Source organism: Notothenia rossii, assembly GCF_949606895.1.
Source record: "Notothenia rossii genome assembly, chromosome: 10".
In the NCBI taxonomy this organism is placed as follows: Eukaryota; Metazoa; Chordata; class Actinopteri; order Perciformes; family Nototheniidae; genus Notothenia; species Notothenia rossii.
In genome coordinates this window covers 54,042,316-54,051,886 of record NC_136908.1, presented here as the reverse complement: position 1 = coordinate 54,051,886, position 9,571 = coordinate 54,042,316, and the positions used below count along the sequence as shown (strand labels likewise).

Below are 9,571 nucleotides of genomic sequence, written 5' to 3'. Positions count from 1 at the left end.
ATATTACAATGTGTTTCAGGCTCATCACTTGGACAGAGTGCGGCTGAGCAGAGAGCATGGCCAGTGCTGCATGTGGATTTCGAGGTTAGTGAGGCTCCAGCCAGCAGGGACACAGTGGGACGCCCCCACTGTGGGCAGCTTGAAGGTAGCCTGCCACCACTTATCATCACTTCAAGGGAAGCAGGAAAACTCTCAATACGTCATTCAATCACTGAAGTTCTATATATTTAGCCCTATATCACAACTTACATGTATTTCAGTGGGCTTTATATTCAGCATTCTGTCCTTAGCTCTGGTAGCAGACTTGGAAAAACTCCCCAAAGGAAACACAAAAATGAAAGGGAGAAAAATGAAAGAAACCTCCAATGATCAAGCAGATGTTGTGCGTGCAGTATAAAATGTAATGACATAGACAGAACAAAACGATAGTGGGAAGATATATGAAAAAGAAAGACCCAGGAGGATTTCAAGTAGCTTCCAGGGGTCAGCAATAATATGAGCAGGAGCAGCCATGATTCATGATCCAGACGCAGCCATGTTGCAATGTGCTAGACGGAGATAGTGCATGGATTCAGATTTAGTCATTTAAAAGACATGAATGCATACAGAAAGAAAGGACAGGAGTGCATACACTTTGCATGATTATCTAGATGTTAAAATCAGCTGCTGAAAAGAGACTAAGATGTAATGTCAAGTAGAGGCAACATCGGAGCAATGTAGCATAAGGATGCAATGCTAAAATGGTCACATAACAAACTGTGGTTCAAATGTCAATGATTAAAGTAAGGATTCTGAAATATGTCAAAGAACTAGTTAAAAACAAACAGATTCAAAACCAGTAGGATTCATCCTCTGAGGACCGTGAATCCATATATCCAAATTAATTTCAATCAAGCCAATAGAAAAAGAATCAAAGTAAAGCCCTGAAACTAATTTATGGTTATGTGACACCGAGGAGTTTTTTTCTTAAATTTGACCAATGCTCTCTAAGAAAGGTTTTAAATAAACACACATGCTGTAATGAATGCCCTCGTCAGTCTGCAGAGTATATAATTAATGAGTTACCTTGTAGACTGTCAGGCAATAGCAGAGTGTGTGCGTGTTCGTGAGTGTGCGCGCGCGTGTGTGCAAAACCAAACACAGCTTGCTGTTATTAAGTATTGTTGGAGGGTGTCACACTATCAGCAGTGAATAATGGCTTGCAGTGAAGGACACAGGGGCAAACAAAGGAGCAGCCTCACTCTTGTCCTACTGTATGCAATTGACAAGGATACATACAGAAGTACTACTTTTAGGGCAGGAAAGGGCAGATAAAGTGGTTCTGAGAACTCAACGCACGGCAAACAAAGAAAAATATCTCCACCAATTCAACAACAAAAGTGTCATTTGGAAAAGGCGCTGCCAAAAGAAAAATAGACTGCAAGAAGCTCACAACACAATGGAGACTGTATCCAAGGGAAGGCTACTAAATGCGGGTGTAGTCCACAGGAAAAATATCTTGCTGCTGTGTTTGTACCCCACACCCTAAAGAATGGAGCTTCAACATTTAAGATTCAATATTCAAAGGTGTTATTGATATGTGCGTAATAGCTAGTTGTTGGCAATTCACTTCTTAAGTCCCGGGCTCCTCCAACAGTGCAACATACAATATACTTAAGACATGAAAAGACAGAAATAGTGAAAGAATAAAGTGTCACAATGGTGCAAGTAAAATGCAGGAATAATACACAATGTTGACGTAAAATAGAATAAGATGAACACAAAGTAAAACTAAATTCTGTACAGTGGAATAAAATACTGCGTATAAATATGTGGGCTTTAAACAGATGAATGTGCTCAAATGTACTCATTTGTTTTATGTCTTATATGTATTTATGTTGCATTGTTGGAGGAGCCTGTGACTTTAGATTTGCATTGCCATCACTAAACTGTATGTGCATATGACAATACAGTCTTTTATGACTTGTCTTTATTCTTTTTTAATGGTAAATAGTTTTTTTTATATATATATATATAATCGTTATATTTTCGACCTTCTCTTACAACTTATTTCCTTACATTGATTCCTTGAATGTGTAAACAATAAAGGTATATTCTGTTTCTGAACCTTTAAAGTTGAACTGCTATGAGTTCTCTCTTTAACTGAGCTTAGGGGCTGTAAGGGCCAGATGGAATTGTGAGGATCACGGTGATAATCACTTCACAGAAACACCCCCTGTCGAAGCCTCAAGCTTACTTTTAGCCCAAGGGGAAACTGGGGGGTAATCCAGCCCTGCTTTAGCCTCCTGATGCCCTAAACCAGGGGTGTCAAATATGCGGCTCGTGAGCCAAAACCGCTCCGACAGTAAAATATTACAGAGAAGACATTAACTGAAAACAACCAAACAAAACAAGGCATTGCACATTAGTAGAAATTAAGTAGTAGTAGTAGAAATAAACAATACTGGAATTGAAATATCTCAAAATAGAATTAAAACAGCATTAAAAAGTAGAAAATATACATTAGACCATGAAGATAAAAAAAATCTATAAACTTTGACACAATACTATTGAAAGGCTTTAGACACAATATACAACGGGATATTATTTACATTAAGAGTGTAGGGAATATAATAAAATAAAATATACATTTCAAATGTAAATGTGTGTCCAGTTATCGGAAGCTATGGAGCAGAGAGTTGTCTAGTAGTAGACACTGTGATCTGTAAGTTGTAATGCACATGTGGCACAAAACGGTTGAAATTGCACTTATTTTTCTTCGGAAATGTCAGGTTGTTCCTAATGTTTTGTAGATAGTTAATTAAACGTGAACATTTTCAGAATGTACAGAAGGTAGTTATCATAGGTCATTATGCTATGATTTGACTGATCCGGCCCATTTGTGACGAATTTGGCTGTGGCCCCTGAACTAAAATGAGTGTGACCCTCCTGAATCTGAGCCCCTAACCACAGCCGGTCCGGTCCAGACTCCAGTCCGTCCTGATCCACTCCTTCTTCCCCGGCGTCCCCTCTCTGGATGCCGAGCTGTGATTGGACGCTGGAAGCTTGTCAGGAAGAAAGAGCTGCTGTGTTGAGGCCGAAAACTCACACAAGCAGGACCTGGGTGATACCGGACTTACCCCCGTGGAAGGGATATAACTCTGCTCCACCGGACAGTAGGAAGTGGTTTTAATTGACCGGCGGAGCTCCGACCGAGTCCCCGGGTTTCAGCTACGGAGGCCGCCGCGGGTCCGCTGCTCCCCGCCGCCTGTGTGTCGCTGACTGCTGCTCACATTCATCCAGACCCTGGTAATGCTATTGAAAGGAGACACAACAGACACCACAAAACCTGTGTGAGATTTGAGTGTGAGGAAGGCGAAGGACTCAGCCGTTGCTGCTGGTAGCCATGGCTAACAGCTGAGGCTGCTGCCCGGTAAACATCCCGCTACAGACCCAACTACAAGAACAACTCAGCGGCGGAACATTGTCTTATTTTGCGCAAGAACTGTCACCTGCACTCTCGTTTTGAAGAAGCGATTTATTCCTGGGGATTTATTTGATTAAGGACATCTAAAAGTCTCTGCATCAGGTGAGTGCATTCCGCAGTTTTTCTGACCTTACCTCACTACCAGCTTCATTCTAGCTGAGATATTTTTGCCACGACTTGTGTTTCACTTGTGATCATAACCTTAAAAAGTCCTTGTGATCAAATTTCCATTAAGGCCTCTATTTATATGTATAGTCCATGTTTTGTTCATACAGCCAGCCACGCAGCTGATTTAGGATCTGTACCATGCAAAACCTGCAGAAAACTGCTCCTTTTTTATTACACTAAATACAGGAGGGGGTAGGATTAGCAGCACCTTGCTTTTGTCAGCCTTCCTCTTCCATATGTCTCATACTCTTTGGGAAATCTGGAAGTAAAGGGAAACAAGTTTGTGTTTTATAAGTATGCTAATTTGTGCCTCTTTCCAGTCCTTGTGCTTTCTGTTCGGGTGCATCAGCAGACATTGGTCACAGTGGAGAGTGGAACAGCAACAGTTGCACAGAGACACAGTGTAAAAGCAGAGAGAAGAGATAGTAGCTTAATGCAAACCCTGCTGAGCTTTGTGGATTTAACACATTTCTCATTTACTTTTCCACTAATCACTTCAAAACAAGTGGTTGAAAAGAAAGGAGGGATTTAGTTGTTGTGTGCCAGTTGCTCCATTTCAGATTTGAAAAGAGTTAAAAAAGAAAAGAACGAATCTACAATTAAAAGATCAAATACAAAATATGTTCACAAACATAAGAAGTTAAAGTCCATAAGAAACAAAACGAACCCCTTTTTAAAGTAATATTAATTAACATAGGATACTTATGTTTATATTAACATAAGGGGTTAGAGTACACATTTGCACATTGTACAACAATATGTAAGATGTGTATTTAAATATATACATTAGTGTTTTCGTTTAATAATATATTAATGAAGAAGTGTTTTAAAATGGTTTTGGTGATATGTAATATAACGTAAGTAGTGTCAAAATGTATCCAGTTCGTATTCACCTATGAAGGAAATACAAATGTTTACTATACATTGAAGTTATCTTTTTAGGACATTGAAAAAAAAGTTGTTCTTTTAACCACAGAATTTACAATATTTTTGCTGGATTAAATTTACATTTCTACAGATTTGTATTGTTTTTCTATTTAATTGACAATTTCGCTTTTTTTATCGCTCTCCTTCGGCTACAAAAGTACTAAGACTTGTTTTCAGTTTTTTTGGCATAGCATTTTTCATAGAGTCCAATGAGTTTCAACACTATTAAACACAGTGAGGAAGATTTTTTTTTAAACCATACATTTTAAGACTTATGGTTTTCACTGGGCAACGATTGGGTTAAACTAAGTTACAAGGGCTGCGTACAACTGCTGCTCCTGGCTGAGGAAGAAAGTTAGTCCAGCATTCATCAGGGCAGCATCTCATGATGATTTCAGTAGTGATCATTTATCAATCAAGCTTTTAGCCTCTAGATGTCATAATAATGACATTGACTAACTGCAAGGCCCCAGAGCTACAACTGATTGCCATCATTGGTGATATTTTGTCAATTATTTGATTGATCATTTGGTCTAAAATGTCTGAAAATACAATCAGAATTTTCAAGAGTAAGGCTGTGTCTGGAGATTTAATTTTCTGACATTTAAAAATCCCAAAATATTCAGTCCATATAAAACTGACCAGAAGGGACCAGTTTTTGCTTGAAAAATACTGTACTTTTCAAATGTAATTTTCCTAACTTGGTAATCATCATCACTTGTTGGAGCGCTAGCCAATAGAAGCTTGAGTGTTACACAGTGATGTCACTATGTTATGGAAGTAAACAAAGCAGTCCAATTGAGGTTTTTCAGGCAGGGGGGAGTGTATGGGAGAGAAACTGTTCTGGTGTGAATGTTGGGATTTTTAGCCTTTGCAGACCATTGACATGCACTAAAACCTATATAACACTACAGGAAAGGGAGAACCCAAAAAGCCTAATAGGGCCTGTTTTAATTTTTTTAAATATATTTTATTCCTTATGGTCACCTTTTTATAGCAAGCAACCCAGAGAATTAAGCAATAACATATACAGTCTAGACACCATAAGTCAATAACCTTAAGACATTCAGAGACGGTGGGTATCTCCATCCGTCCTGTTCATAGTGTATCAGTATCATGTCTGTTTGTCTTCATTAATGAGTGTGGATGCCGACTCTCCGGGGATTGTATGGTGGAACAGCAAACAAGCCTGTTCTGTCCACTGCTTCATTGATTTCCCCATTCCGGCCCGGCGGCATTAAACAGCCACATTTCAGGTGATGCACTCATCACGATGTAATCACTGGAGATGTTCCGCAAGTGAATGCCCCTCCGCTGGAGATGAGCTCAGACTCCGAAACTACGACCATACGAGTAGTGAAGTTGAATGAACATTTGAGAGAGTGTAGGCACTGTTGAGCTATTAATACTTTCTCTCCATTTAAGATATTCTTAGAAGGTCTGGCTATTTGCGATATTATCTGCAGCATAATTATATCTTTATTTAACAACATTATCTAAAATATATTTATTTTGCTTGATTTTCATTGGATTGTGATTGGCCCGCAGCCTCTCACCAGCATACTACTGCATCTGCTGATTTATAGTGAGGCAACATTTAGTCTAGGTGTGTTTGTATGATGTTGTAGAGAGTGGATGTTAGGCAGGAGGAAGTCAGTTACTGTGACGATTGTTGTGCAGTGTTTCCCAGATGTAGCGAGGCGGTGGGGTGACTGTTCACTGCCCTGAAGAGATGCTGCTGAAATAACCTCTGACATTCACACTGAATGGACTGGCCCTTTTCTCTCCATCCTCAGTGGGCGGTCATGTGGGAGTAATTCAGTGCCTGGTTACATGGCTGCTTACCGCCAGCATTTGTCTGTTCGCTCTCTGCTACACTAATGCAGATTTAGATTTAAGAGCAATTTCTTTCCTGAGCCTTTGCAGTGTACTGTATAGGCCAGCTGTCACTACCTACTGTTGCTGAAAAAGTACAGTATCTTCTCGAAATGTGACAAATACATGAATGAGACATTCTGAAAAGTGACAAAATGTAACATCAGCCTTAAAAACAACCAAACTTAACCCTTTATTATCGCTTGCGTGTTGTTTTTTTAAAATTGGGCATTGTTCCCTCAATCATACTTATTTACATATCATTTCCTTCAAACTGCTGCATTTATTTGATCCGTAGGGGATAAATAGGTGTCTAGCAATCACAGGATCATTGGTTCGATCCCCAGTCCCTGAAGCTGACATGTTCAAGTGTCCTTGGGCAAGATACTTAACCCCCAATTGCCAGTCCTTTTTATATTGTAAGGAAGTCTAACAGGTCATAATTCCCTCCCAGCAGGTTAACTGAGTAGTAATCATTATCAAAATGTTTTTTAGTTTGAAGTGGTGGCTCAGACACTGTGGCAAGCTCTGCACTCAATGTGTGGTCCCTTTTTAGAAAAGCGACTTAAGACCCACTTATTAAAATTGGCCTGGTCTAATCTGGACTCATGCTGTTGAGTGTTTTTTAATTTAGTGTGGTTTTTTAGTGTCTGTTATTGGTTAGTTTCAGTTTTTACGGATGTCATTTCTTCATTTTATTTTCGCAAAGCATTTTGTGTGTAGTTGTTCCTCTGATCTTGACAAACAAGCCCCTTAAACTGAGTCATATCCCCTCTGGTGGAGGTAACAATGTAATGTGTACGTCACTCTTTAAAGGCATATCCTGCATTAGCATTCAGGATTAGCATTGGTTATGAATCTTCCATTATACATGTAATGCAAACATGCTGCCAAACCTTCACAAAGCATTATGTACATTGCTAATGTGAAAATCACATTTGAGTAAAATACTCTTTTTAAGATAGTGTCCTTCAAGACGATCAAAAAAATGGAAACCGAAGGATTTGAATAACATTAACATTTAATCATACACATAGTGAAATGTAGAATCTTAATTTAACCAATCCTAGTATCGTTAGTTCCAGCTTGAATGCACTCTTTTCTATAGACTTGGCAAACTTAAAAATATTTCCTCTTGATCGTAATACATGCATATGTAACCGGTTACGCTCTCACGGGTGACAGACTACAGAATGAAGCGTTAGAATTAATAATTGGATTTTTTCACATCAATTTGATGTGGCACTCTAAGACATACAGACTATTTAATTATATATTAGACCAACATAAAATCCAGGAAACATGACCACTTTCTGAAGGTTCATTATCTCCTACTCTCACACCGTATCTCACAACACTTGGATTCTGCTACTCTCTGCAATGAGTGCTGGAACATTGTAATTTAGTTTTCTTCTCCAAAACAAATTGTTCCTGATAGCTTCAGAGTACTAATGCAGAGATTAGCTCAGTCTGCCACTGAAATGTCCCTAAACCTTAATATTTCTTCATCAAAACCGTTGATTTATTCAGTAAACAAAGAATAATGCTGCAGCTCACTGACTCATTATAGATGTAATTTGTTATTCATTATTTCCCATTGATTACATTTGATTCATTCTTAATGTCTAAACATTTCATTCTCAGTTGCCCGTGTGCTGCGTTTTAATTTCTCTGTGTGCTGCATCTAGTTCAACATACAGTGATTAACAATGACAAGGACAAATAGAGCATCCACATATGTTATCCGGTGGTGTTAAAGGGGCCCTTTTGGAGCTATATTTAGGTTTGTGTGCATGTAAATGGCCTGCAAAGGATACATCTCAAAGTTCCCTCCAGTGGGAGTTTCTTTCCCACGGCACAAAATACAAATATGAACCCCAAAATGAGCATAATATGTCCACTTCACAGGCTTTAAGAGTCAGGTAGACAAATGACTGTTGAAACAGTGCTGCCTCTTGAGGGCAGTGGCTTAAACTCAGGCTGGAAAACGTGGGATGGATCTGAGATCATTTTTATTTAGGTGGTTTTTCAAAAGTGAGCTGAAGTTTGGGTTGCTGATTGACTCCTATGATCTTCATAGCTGACTATATAAGTTTGGTGATCCTTTGAACCTACCGTCAGATCACCATGTTTATCATGAGATGGCCAGACCATAACTCGGGAGGTATGCATGAATAAGTAAGGAGCCCCTGGAGTCGACATCTTCCTCGGGGGCGGTGCTGGCAAAGTCGATAGGGACTTGGCTTGGCAACTGGAAGGTCACCAGTTCAAGTCCCGGCAAGAGCAAGTGCTACCGAGGTGTCCCTGAGCAAGGCACCGTTCCCTATACTGCACCCCGGGCACCGTTCAAAATGGCAGCACACTGCTCCTAACACTAGAATGGGTCAAATGCAGAGAAACAATTTCCCCACGAGGGATTAATAAAAGTCCATCTTATCTTATCTTATCTCATTGGCCTTCAACACCAGTTTGTTTTCCATTTGGATGCTCAGGTAGAAGTTTGATCCACCTACTCCTATTGTAGGTTCATAATTAAAACCCCGGATAGAGATCACCAAGAGACTTTGGGTCAAACACCATGTCCTCTGCTTTTTTACATTGTTTTGTGTTGTCATGGTGTGAATGCTGAAACGTTATTTCCACTCCCAAAGGTAACCGGAAATTGAATTAGAAACACCCTTAAACCCTGGTTTGGACGTTTTCCCAGCAAACAAATCATAATGACATTTACTAACATCTATTGATTCACAATAGCACACCAATTTGGTACATCTGTCAGTCATTAAAATGATGTCGCCGTTGCTACTTCCTTTGACAAAATATAAAACTGTAGACAATACAAATAGACTTTCATGAAAAACAAACTCACAAACATGTATTCATTTCAAACAAACTGAACAACCTGTATGTGGCTTCGCATCAATATGATGTTACCGAAGGGGTAAATCTAGAGAAACTGCATGTTTCAAGTCTGCAGCTCTGGTAACCTGCTGTCTGTTTCACGATTGTTTATTTATATCCAGTATAAGAAGAAGAAAGCTTTGTATGAACAATATAAATAACATCAATTGTTCAAACGTCCTGTCAAGCTGTGAACACCACATACATTCACCTCTGTTGCGTTGGGCCGATAGC

The 9,571-nt window shown here is 39.3% G+C and overlaps 1 protein-coding gene across 2 annotated transcripts in view; it reads left to right on the top strand.

The window, feature by feature from the left end:
* Positions 1 to 3,028: 3,028 nt before the first annotated feature.
* The window catches only part of large1 (LARGE xylosyl- and glucuronyltransferase 1), a 66,131-nt gene continuing 59,588 nt past the window's right edge, over positions 3,029 to 9,571 (top strand). Inside the window, exon 1 of one of the 2 annotated variants that reach the window (XM_079654145.1) lies at positions 3,029 to 3,568. The gene's annotated coding sequence lies outside the window, so the exon portion shown is untranslated. The remainder of the gene's footprint in view (positions 3,569 to 9,571) is intronic. The other variant, XM_079654146.1, reaches the window with a different exon arrangement.